Source organism: Alligator mississippiensis, chromosome 5 (assembly GCF_030867095.1).
Source record: "Alligator mississippiensis isolate rAllMis1 chromosome 5, rAllMis1, whole genome shotgun sequence".
Lineage (NCBI taxonomy): Eukaryota > Metazoa > Chordata > Crocodylia > Alligatoridae > Alligator > Alligator mississippiensis.
In genome coordinates, this window is record NC_081828.1 from 14,087,556 (window position 1) to 14,099,597 (window position 12,042).

A 12,042-nucleotide genomic window follows, 5' to 3' on the forward strand; every position below is an offset into this window, starting at 1 on the left:
AAGAAGTTCTTCCTAATGTCCAATCTAAATGTGCTCTCTGCTAGCTTGTGGCCATTATTTCTTGTAACCCCCGGGGGCGCCTTGGTGAATAAATACTCACCAATTCCCTTCTGTGCCCCCATGATGAACTTATAGGCAGCCACAAGGTCGCCTCTCAACCTTCTCTTGCGGAGGCTGAAAAGGTCCAGGTTCTCTAGTTTCTCCTCGTAGGGCTTGGTCTGCAAGCCCTTAACCATATGAGTGGCCCTTCTCTGGACCCTCTCCAGGTTATCCACATCTCTCTTAAAGTGTGGTGCCCAGAATTGCACGCAGCACTCCAACTACGGTCTGACCAGTGCCCGATAGAGGGGAAGTATCACCTCCTTGGACCTATTCGTCATGCATCTGCTGATGCACGATAAAGTGCCATTGGCTTTTCTGATGGCTTCGTCACGCTGCCGACTCATGTTCATCTTGGAGTCTACTAGGATTCCAAGATCTCTTTCCGCTTCCGTGCCACCCAGCAGGTCATTTCCTAGGCAGTAGGTATGCTGGACATTTTTCCTCCCTAGGTGCAGCACTTTTCATTTTTCCTTGTTGAACTGCATTCTGTTGTTTTCTGCCCATTTGTCCAACCTGTCCAGGTCTGCTTGTAGCTGTTCCCTGCCCTCTGGTTTGTCCACTTCTCCCCACAGTTTTGTGTCATCCGCAAACTTGGACAGAGTACACATCACTCCCTCGTCCAAGTCGCTGATGAAGACATTAAAGAGTATCGGTCCAAGGACCAAGCCCTGCGGGACCCCACTGCCCACACCCTTCCAGGTCGAAACCAGACCATCCACTGTGACTCTCTGGGTGCGACCCTCTAGCCAATTCGCCACCCACCGGATTGTGTAGTCATCCAAGTCACAGCCTCTTAACTTGTTCACCAGCATGGGGTGGGATATCGTATTGAAGGCCTTCCTGAAGTCTAAGTATACGACATCCACCCCTACTCCTGCATCCAGGCGTTTCGTAACCTGGTCATAAAAAGAGACTAGATTAGTCAGGCACAACTGATGATGATACTCTGTATATGTACAGAGTATCATCATTCAGTACTAAATGAAACCTATTTTAATTTCTTTGGCTATAGCATAAATTACCAAAGGCAACAATCCAACCTGGCAGGCAAAGAACTGGATGGGACCCAACAGATTTCTTCCATCCCTAACTTTTATTTTTATTGTTCTGTTTCGTTAACAGAATTTCCATTTATTTCTTTTTCCTATTACAACTTTTCAAAGCAGTTAATGCACCAGCAAAGAGAACAATCTTCATAATTGTAGACTGACTTTTTTGCAGTGTCAGCAGGAATCTGAACTGTTATTAATAGGATCATAGTGTTTTTTTCTTTACTTCTTTGCCCTCATAGAGCAAGCGGCTAAAGGAATGTATTATTTAATAACATTTGTCCCTGCTGAAAGACCTTAACCTTGTCTTCTGTTAAAAAAAAAAAGAAAATACAAATGACAAAACTTATATAAATACTGGCCATATAATCCACTGATGTTAATCATCCTAGAGCCTGCAGTATATGGCAGATGACATTAGGGCAGCACACCTCAAGATTTCCTTTCTCTCCCCATCAGTATTCCCAGAATCTGTGCCCTAGACCAGGGTGAGAGATCATTAATGTCTTTCTTGGTCTCCTTGCTAACATGGGTGCCAGGAGCTTCTATGAAGGTAACTTTGGTCACTGAGCCCATGTTTACATATGCTCCAAGGTGAGGTGGAGGTGGAGGGGGCATTTGAATTAAAACGCCTGCAGTGTCTTGTGTATTCAGCATCTCCCATCATGTGTATATGTGCCCTAAACTGGTCTGAGACCAGAGTTCAGAGATGCATACCATTAACCAGCCAGTGGAAGGTAACTTTTTCTCACTGTCCACTGCAGCTGGGTTTGAAGTGCTATTTTAAAGGTGTCTTACAGTTCACTCCCTTTTTATTACTCAGACACAGTAAAATTTACTTTGTTGTTTTCCATTAGCAAAGACAGAAACCATATAAAATACTGCACCTCTCCCCCTGAAGGGCAACAGAAGAAATCAAAAACTTTTCAGATTGCTAAATGGGGGAAGAGTTGAATCAAATCCTGGGGACAGAAACTTAACTCATTGCTCAGGGTCTTATTCTCTGCTAGCATGACCGTTTGAGACCCTGGTCCTCAGTTTCTACTCAGTCAAACTCCACTAGAAGAGAGGAATGGAGTAAAAAGTGATTACCTGGTATTCTCCTCAGTGTTTGAAGACCTGGGGCCCAGGGATATGAGAGGTGGGGAGAGCAGGTGTTGTTCTGTGGCATGGAATCGGAGAAGCCATGCTAGGAAGGGAGCGATGGGACAGAGAGGCAAATCCAGTGGGACTTAATACAACAATGGTGTTTGGGGGACTCTGGCAGCTTGCCTACAAAGCACAGAATTTCACCCAGTGATTTCACCAAATGAAACCAGCCTGTGGTTGAAATGGAGGGTCACTAAGTTTAATAGCCCAGCAATGATACCACATTCTTTCTACAGATATCTACTGCCCCTGTAAAGTTAAACAAACATACCATCTTTCGGCTACCTGCAGCTTCTCTCCATTTTCTGGCAAGCCTCCTGTTAGCAACACCTTGAAAATCCATGTCTGGATGGTGAGGCAGGTGACTTGTCTGAGGGACATCCACCCTAGAAGAAGAACCAGGATGCTGATCCCTCTCAACAGCCACATTTTTGTCCTGATGGATCTTCCATCTCCTACTGTTAAAAGGCAAACACCAGGATGCTGTGCACTTTCTGAAACTTGACTTCTTCTTTCCAGCATTTCCAAAGTGTCACTGAAGCCTGATGAGTCACAGCCACCTACTTTTAAGACACACAGCACAACAACATAAATATTACATTTGTAGGCCATGGACAGATGTGCTGTTTGAGGTGCTACAAACAATGAGGGTACAGATGTTCACACACAATGAAGCACTTTAAAAATATCCAAAATGCTTAAAAATGACTCTTGAAAAGAGAGGAACATCTTCAAAGTGCTTCAGTTTGAAGTGCTTCCTGAAACATCTGCACCCTGCAGGGGAGTGCAACAGGGGTTTGCTTGGTCCTCCACAGCGCATCGTGTATCCCACAGTGCTCTGGATTCCTTTGTCTCCCATGCTGGTGGTGTGACAGTAGGAAGAGAGCAAATGAGCACTCCCCTGCATGTTCTGCTGCCCTTGGGAACCTCTGGAGACTGAAGATAGAGGCATGCAGGGATTCCTACTCTCCAGCCCCTTGGCTGGAAAGCATCACCTCTGTGTGCCCTCATGGCCATACTGAAGTGCTCCAGGGCAAGGAGGCTAGACTTCACATTTGAGTGGAGCTGAAGTGCTCCAAATTCAAAGCATTCCAAATTGCAGCAGGATTTGCTTCAAAGGAATGTCTGTCTTAGTGTCACGAGTTGTATACTGTCATGTTCTTCTTATATATTTTAGGTCAAATTGTTAATGTCATGACCTTGCTCTAGAAGGCCTAGGAGACTGAATACATGATTTTCATCTTTTGCTTCTCAGTCTACAAGTGGCTCCATGTTCATGTCTGAGTGGCAAGGGTGGGAGATTCCAGCTCCTACTGTTTTAAAGAGAATGCCTCCTACTCATGGTCCAAGACATACAGATAGATTCATAGATGTTAGGATCGGAAGGGACCTCCATAGATCATTGAGTCCGACCTCCTGCCCTGGGCAGGAAAGAGCGCTGGGGTCAGATGACCCCAGCCAGGTGCTTGTCCAGTCTCCTCTTAAAGACCTCCAAGGTAGGGGTGAGCACCACCACTACAGACAGGCTTAAGATAAGTCTACGCATGAACTTCCCCAACAGCTACATGGACAGAGCTACCGGCTTTGTTTTTGTGGATACAGCTCCTATCAGCACAAATATGCTTTTGGCCTGTAAAGCATATACCCGTTCTCTGAATGCACTAAATTATGCTAACAGAAGCACTTTTTTCCCACTGAATCGACATGAGTGCTTCTACTGATACATGGATGTCATTAAGTAATTACACCTCATATTTTAACAGCAAAGGAAACCAGTGCAAAAGAAACCCCATTTCGTTTCAGCTGGTAGATACAGAGAATTAAATGTTGGGGAGGGAAATTGGAGACAAAAATCTTTGTGAGGTTTCTGAAAGCCTTTTAACTACCTTCACATAAATGCATGGTCCTTCCCAGAAATTTTAGTTCTTTCCGCAGTTGGATCCAAATAATAAGTGAATGATTAAGAAACTTTTGCTGAGTATAAAATCATTTATTCCTTGGGCAGGGACAGTCATAATTTTTATACGACAAAAAGCACAGAGGGCCAAGTGCTCAAATATCATAAGTCAGTGTAACTCCACAGAAACCATCTTTCATGAGCTGAGGATGTGCTCTACATGCTTAAGCTAGACAATGCAATCCCAATAGGTTGAGTTTGGTGAAGGGGTTTGTGCAGCAAGTGTTGCAGGTCAGTTTGTATAGACTGGAAGGGAGCCAATCTCTACAATTACTTTAGGTATTAGGGTTCAATTAATTAAATACTCTTCAAAAAAACTTTATTAGTCAATAAGACCACCACCACCACCTTTCCTTGGCTGTTTCAGGAAATATCCTGAGGCTTGTTGAAGGAGAATGAGGGATGGCACCCAAGTGTGAGGAGGACAGAGAGGCACTATTTCTCTTTCACCTAGGTGCAATCTGAACCAAAGTTTGACGGACTCTTGTGAACATGGGCAGAGGTTTATAAATACCTTGGACATTGAGAGTTTCACATAGCAAAAAATGTTAAATAAGAGCAGCCTGCCCATGGTGGAAACATCTTTAATGGGTATAAGAACTTCATAGAAGAGCTTTAAAGAATCCGAATGGATCAGGGTCCAGTCCTGAGATAGTGAGCACCCAAACCCCCGAGGAACAAATGCCTCATGCACTTTCATGCATTTTGTAGCTCTGGGTTCAAATCTAAGTTTGGCCAGTTTTTCGATCTACTCCCCCTGTCATCTTGCCCCTCAACAAGTACCCATGCAGATGCTTCAAAGGAAGGAGTTAAACAAGGCATCCCTTTGTGTGTTAGAGCATTGTCCTGAACCTCAAAATGACTCCTGCCAGGTCAACTTAGGTGACAGCCTCCACTCCAAAACCCAGGTGGGTTGCTCCAAGAGCACAGGTCTAGTGAGAAGTACACTCATCCATCGGGCTATGAGCCTCTGCCTTAATAAATATTTGTTCAAACTATAGTGGGGGGAAGAAAACCAGGGGAAAAGAGAGAGACAGATAAATCCTTGTGGAGCTGGCTGAGAATAACTTGACCACACGGTGTCACTCTTGACCCACATTTGGGTCAGCACACAACCTTGTCTATGGCAGCAGGAAATTTGTTTTCATTTCAGACTTGGAATAAGCCTCATCAAAATACAGGATAGCACATCTCAACATCCAACGTTCTGCACTCATTTGCCCAAAATACATTGTGTGCCTCTTCCTCAATGCCTATGATGGGGCTCTCTAGCAAGGACACACCAGGGATACCAGCTAAGCACAAAGCTGTCCGTTCCCTGGCTGATTTTTATTTTTTTTTAAGAACAGAGAAGAGTGTGCTATGGACAACAGTTGTACTTAAGGCAGCATTAATGTGTGCAGTGCATACTGGCTGCTCCTTCTTGCCTTAATTATATGTGATCTTTATCCTGGGCAACATCTGCATGAACTGTCTTCAAGAAACTAACACCTGGGAGAATGTTTGACAGAAGGGAGGGAAGGAAGTTACTCTAGACATGGATTACAGCTGACATAAGGGTGAATACAAGCCACCAGTTCAGCCAGACTTTCACTAAGTACCATATAAAAAGAGGAGGTGGGAGTAGAGGGGCCTATCAGTTTTTCCCATTGTACCAAATTGTTTAATTTTATCATTCCCCCAAAAAGTCCTGTTCCTTTTATTATTAATATTATTATTAGCAGTAGTATTTTTAGAAAGAGTCTAATTTAACCATAGAATCAGTGAAAAGTGGACTGAACGACACTTCAGGGGTCATCTGGTCCAACCACCTGCTTAAGGCAGGATCATCCCTATCTAAACCATCTTAGACAAGTGCTGTTCTTAAAAACTTCATGAACAATCCTCATGCACAACTACTAGGCATAATACCTGAATGATCATAAGCACTATATGGTACCAAAAATACCTTGAACTTGTCACAGGTGGAAGTAGGGGGGCGAGGGCATGGCGATATCCTGCCACTACAGGAACAGGAAGCAGTTTGTTAAAATATGCTCAGAGGTAGCATTAGCCCTGGAAGCATGCTGCATGCTGAACCTAGTGATTTTCCAGGACCTGTTTGTTCCTTCTGGGGTGCTATGTGCTTTCATCCATGAAGCACATTCCCAAATCCAAAAACTCTTTAGAGATGACTCAGGGTAGTTAAGTGTTTATCACACTGTGCTTTCCAGTGCTGGTGCTCCTCAGAAAACAGCTGCATTTTGTGTAACAGGAGCCCTTCTTGGTCTCACTTCAAGACAAAACAAAACAAGAAATTACCATGTCTCTTTTTGAGTCAAGTTCTGCTTCAGGCTGTTGTCATCAGACAGCAGTTCTGTTATGCTTAGCCAACTCCAGAAAATGCACTGTTTCAGAGCCTTAAATGAGTAAAAAAAAAAGGCCTTGACCCTTTTTGTACTGTGGGGTTTGAGTGTTGGGAAAGGGAACTGCTGCTCTCCTGCAAGTAGCAGGGCATGTTAACCTCTAAGTGCTCTGCAGAGAACAGGGATGGGAAAGGGGGAGCTTCTACATTGGCCTCACATTAATACCAGATGGGACCATGTTCAGGGTCTGACTTTCCAGCAGAGTAGCAGCTATGCTGGGGTCAGCAGGGTATTAACCAAGAAAAAGAGTGCTTCTTTTTAAAGCATCAGTAAAGTGTGATCTACTGCATAGCCTCCCCTGGCAAGATTGCTGGAACAGAGGACTGGTGATGGCTGGGACAGGGTTTGTCCCTGTGTACATAGCATGCAATTATGTGGCCATCCTTTACATAACTTGAGCTTGGTACTGTGGCCATTACTGATGTTTTATCCAGCAAGCTGCTGAGAACTTCCTGACAGTGAAAGGTGCTCTCATATTTGGAAGAGAGACTCATCATCACCTGGCAGGATGGGACCGCATGCCTTAAAAAGGTACACCCTTTAGGTATATTCAACTCGATCTGTCTTACCTGCCATTGAGTCTATAATTCTGACAGTCAGTTCATTCTTCTGCCCTAAAACCACATTTTTAGGTGCACTCAATATAATTTTAGCCACTTCATCGTTTTCTTCCAGGCCAGGGTCCTTAAGGCAGATATTCCAAGCCTTTATGGAAACACCTGCAATATGTAAAAGCAAATGTATAAATCTTGGTAATGCTAGAACATGGCTTTCCCAAAGCAAGACAAAAACGTAGTTACGTGATGGCTAAAGTACAGCCAAAAACTTCATTTATAAAGATCTCAAAATAGATGGGAGTAAGCAGCAAAAACAGGCTGGAGCAGTAAAACGTGAGGAGAGACGGGGAGAGCGCACTGTCAGCAACATCCAAAATAGGAAGTGCTTGTTGTACTAATTCATTTCCAGCAATGGCTTCCTTTGACGCAGCAAATTTACATCATAGCATCCTTAATGCGTGAACATAAAGGCCTTTAGTGCACTTGGAAATGGCCCCAATTCAGCCATTGCTGATGCAGCTGCCCTGCTGCTGACCTCTAAGTATAGGCAAGGGCAAGCTGCAGCTTGCACCACAAACTAATCCAGGTTTACTCCTGCTCAAATCTCTCTCTTAAGGAAAATAAAAAGCAGGGGTTTGTAGTCTTGCCTGTGCTCCTGCAAACCTAATACAGGAAACACTGCAGATTCTTCACCCCAGGTAATGCTATTCAGTTTCAAAAGCAACCAGACAGCTTTTTAAAAGGCAGCCAGTGAATGTGGATCATTTTGGGCATCTGTAATAAATCTAGATGGATAACAACTAAACAGCAGTACCAGTAAGACCCATCTCAGGGAGAAAAAAGCAGCTATCAAGGTGACAGCCCAAAGAGGTTGTTAATTTCATAGATTTCATAGACATTAGGGCTGGAAGGGGCCCCACAGATCATCGAGTCCAGCCCCCTGCCCCAGGGGTAGGAAGTCAGCTAGGATCAAAGGACCCCAGCAAGATAAACATCCAGGTGTTTCTTGAATAATTCCAGAGTAGGTGCCTGCACCACCTCTGGAGGGAGTCTTCCAGGTCTTGGGGGCTTGGACAGTAAAGAAATTTTTTCTTATGTCCAGCCTAAAATGGTCTTGTAGGAATTTATGACTGTTGGTCCTTGTTTTTCCTTGGGGCGCTTTGGTGAACAGACGTTCTCCCAGATCCTGATGAACACCCCTTGTGTACTTATAGGCAGCCACCAGGTCACCCCTGAGCCTGCACTTTTCCAGGCTGAAGAGTCCCATGGCTCAGCCTCTCTTCATAGGGCCTATCCTCTTGCCCTCTGATCATGCATGTGCCTCTCCTCTGGACTCTCTTCAGCTTCTCGACATCCATCTTGAATTGCGGAGCCCAGAATTGATGCAGTACTCCAGCTGCGGCCTCACCAAGGCCAAGTACAGCAGGAGGATGACATCCTGAGATTTACTTGAGAAGCATCTATAGATGCAAGCCAGAGTTTTGTTTTCTTTACCAGCTGCAACATTGCATTGGTGGCTCATGTTCATCTTGTGGTCAATCATGACCCCCAAGTCTCTTTCAACAGTGGTGCTAGCAAGCGTAGCGCTGCCGAGCCTATAAGTATGCCATGGGAGTTTTTTTCCAAGGTGGAATACCTTGCATTTATCAGTATTGAACGTCATCAGGTTTGTGTCTGCCCACTTACTAAGCTTATCCAAGTCAGCCTGGATCACTAGCCTGTTCTCAGGTGTGGACACTATGCCCCATCGTTTAGTGTCATCCGCGAACTTAGCCAGTGCGTTTCTGACACCAATGTCCACATCGCTGATAAAGATGTTGAAGAGAACTGGTCCAAGGACAGAGCCTTGGGGGACCCCACTGGTTACGGAGTGCCATAATGACTCGCTGCCATCAACCACCACTCTCTGGGTCCAACCTCAGAGCCAATTTCCCAGCCATCAGACTGTGGTGTAGCTAAGGCCACATTTGGTGAATTTTTCCATGAGGAGGTCATGGGACACCAGATCAAAGACTTTTTTAATACTCCATACATACTTGGAAAACAAAAAAATCAGCCTCAGACAAGCAAGCCAAGCATCGCCTGCAGGAACAGCCCAGCCTAAACTGATGACAAGAGAAACAGATAATCAGGTAAGTGACATGGGCCTGGGTATCACTGGAATTAGGGGGGCGGTCCATTCATCCTCAGGAGGACTCAAATGCCTCTATACTAATGCCCGCAGCATGGGGAACAAGCAGGAGGAACTAGTCCTCCTGCTAGCCAGCACCAACCCAGACATAGTGGGGCTCACTGAAACGTGGTGGAGCCCAACGCATGACTGGGCAGTGAATATCAAGGGCTACAGGCTCTATGGGAAAGATAGGACAGGTAGGAAGGGTGAGGTGTGGCGCTCTATGTCAAGGAGCAACACACATCCACAATGTGTATCATTGGGTCAGAGGAGGAGCAAACGGAAGTGCTCTGGGTTAGAGTACAAGGTGGTCGGGGAGAAAGGGACTTAACAGTGGGGGTCTACTACAGACCACCCAACCAAGGAGAAGATCGAGACCAGGAATTCTTATGTCAGCTGACGGAGATAGTTAGGTCCAAGGATGTGGTCATCATGGGTGACCTAAACTTGCCAAACATGTGCTGGGAGGAGCAGACAGCCAGGTCTGACCACTCACGCAGGTTCTTAACTGACATACAGGACCTCCATCTAACCCAGGAGGTACACAGCCCCACCAGGGGAGATGTCTTGTTGGATTTGGTCCTTGCCACGGGCGACGACCTGGTACGGGGTCTGCGGGTGCTCGACCACCTGGGCGATAGCGATCATCACCTGCTGGAATTTGCCATCCAGCGCAAGGTGGCAAAAGCCTCCAGCAAGGCAGCAGCCCTCAACTTCAGGAGGGCAGACTTTAATGAGGTAAGAAGACTTGTGGGGGAAGCACTGAGGTCCCAGAGCTGGAGGGAGTTGAGTGTCCAAGAGGAGAGGTCACTCCTTAAGGAGACGATCCTCCAAGCTCAAAGGGAAGTAATCCATACACGAATCAAAGGGGGCAAGAGGGCGCAAAGACCCCTATGGCTCACCAAAAGCATCCGGGAACGTCTCCAAACAAAAAAGGCGGAGTACACCCGTTGGAAGGGAGGGGCCATCACAAGAGAGGACTATATCTTGGTAGCTTGGGACTGTAGGGGGGGCGGTCAGGAAGGCCAAGGTGGAAATGGAGCTGGGACTAGCGACCCAGATCAAGGACAACAAGAAGTCCTTTTCCAAATACATAGGGGGGCAAAAGAAGGTGCCAAGTAACATGGGGCCTCTGCAGGACACGCTAGGAAATCTGGCCATCTCACCAGATGGTAAAGCTGACATATTCAACAATTTCTTTGTCTCCATATTTCTGAGTAGGGACCCAGATATCTCCCCCACTGGCCCCCCTGAGGGCCCTGTGGGTGGCACACCCAGGCCTAGGGTTAATGAGAACCTTGTCAGGGAATTTCTGGAGGGACTGGATGTATTTAAAGCCACAGATCCTGATGAGCTCCACCCCAGAGTGCTGAAGGAACTAGCAGGGGTCATTCAGGACCCCTGGCACAGCTCTACGAGCACTCATGGCACTCGGGTGATGTGCCGGAGGACTGGAAAAGGGCCAATGTGGTCCCCATCTTCAAAAAAGGGAGGAAGGAGGACCCAGGAAACAATAGGCCCATGAGTCTTACCTCGGTCCTGGGGAAGCTTTTCGAAAGAATTATCCTGGCACATGTCCAGGAAGGGCCAGCAAGGGAGGTTATGCTCAGGGGCAACCAGCATGGGTTCATTAGGGGCAGGTCTTGTCAAACCAACCTGGTGGCCTTCTATGACCAGGTCACTAAGTCCTTGGATGCAGGTGTCGCAGTGGATATAGGTTTCTGGACTTCAGGAAGGCCTTCGACATGGTCTCTCACCCCATTCTCAGTAAGAAACTAGGAGACAGTGGTGTTGATGCCTACACAGTCAGATGGGTCACTAACTGGCTGGAGGGCCGCACCCAGAGGGTGGTGGTGGACAGGTCTTATTTGACCTGGAGGGATGTGGGCAGTGGGGTTCCCCAGGGCTTGGTCCTCAGGCCCACACTATTCAACAACTTCATCAGTGACTTAGGTGAGGGGGTAGACAGCACCCTGTTCAAGTTCGCAGATGACACTAAGATGTGGGGGGAAGTGGGTACGCTAGTAGGAAGGAACAGGCTGCAAGCAGATCTAGACAGGTTACAGGGGTGGGCCGAAGAGAACAGGATGGGGTTCAACACTGACAAGTGCTGGGTAATGCACCTGGGAGGAAGAACCAGCAGCACACCTACAGGCTGGGGAACTCCCTTCTCACCAGAGTTGAGACAGAAAAGGATCTTGGAGACATCATTGATGCCACAATGAACATGGGCCGACAGTGTGGGGACACGATCAGGAAGGCCAACCATACCTTGTCGTGCATCCACAGATGCATCTCAAGCAGGTCCAAGGAGGTGATCCTCCCCCTCTACACGACACTGGAGTACTGCATCCAGTTCTGGGCGCCGCACTTCAAGAGGGATGTGGCCAATATGGAGAGGGTCCAAAGGAGGGCCACCCACATGATCAGGGGGCAGCAGGGCAGGCCCTATGAGGAGAGGCTGAGGGACCTGAACCTGTTCAGCCTCCAAAAGAGAAGGCTGAGAGGGGATCTAGGTGCAGTCTACAAACTAGTCAAGGGGGACCAGCAGGCATTGGGAGACTCCCTGTTCCCCCGAGCAATCCCGGGAGTTACAAGAAACAACGGACAATAGCTAGCGGAGGGTAGTTTCAGGCTAGACATGAGGAAA

The 12,042-nt window shown here is 46.8% G+C and overlaps 1 pseudogene; it reads right to left on the minus strand.

Moving 5' to 3' along the window:
• Positions 1-365: 365 nt before the first annotated feature.
• LOC102567110 (FRAS1-related extracellular matrix protein 1-like) overlaps positions 366-12,042 on the minus strand; it is a 131,505-nt pseudogene continuing 119,828 nt past the window's right edge.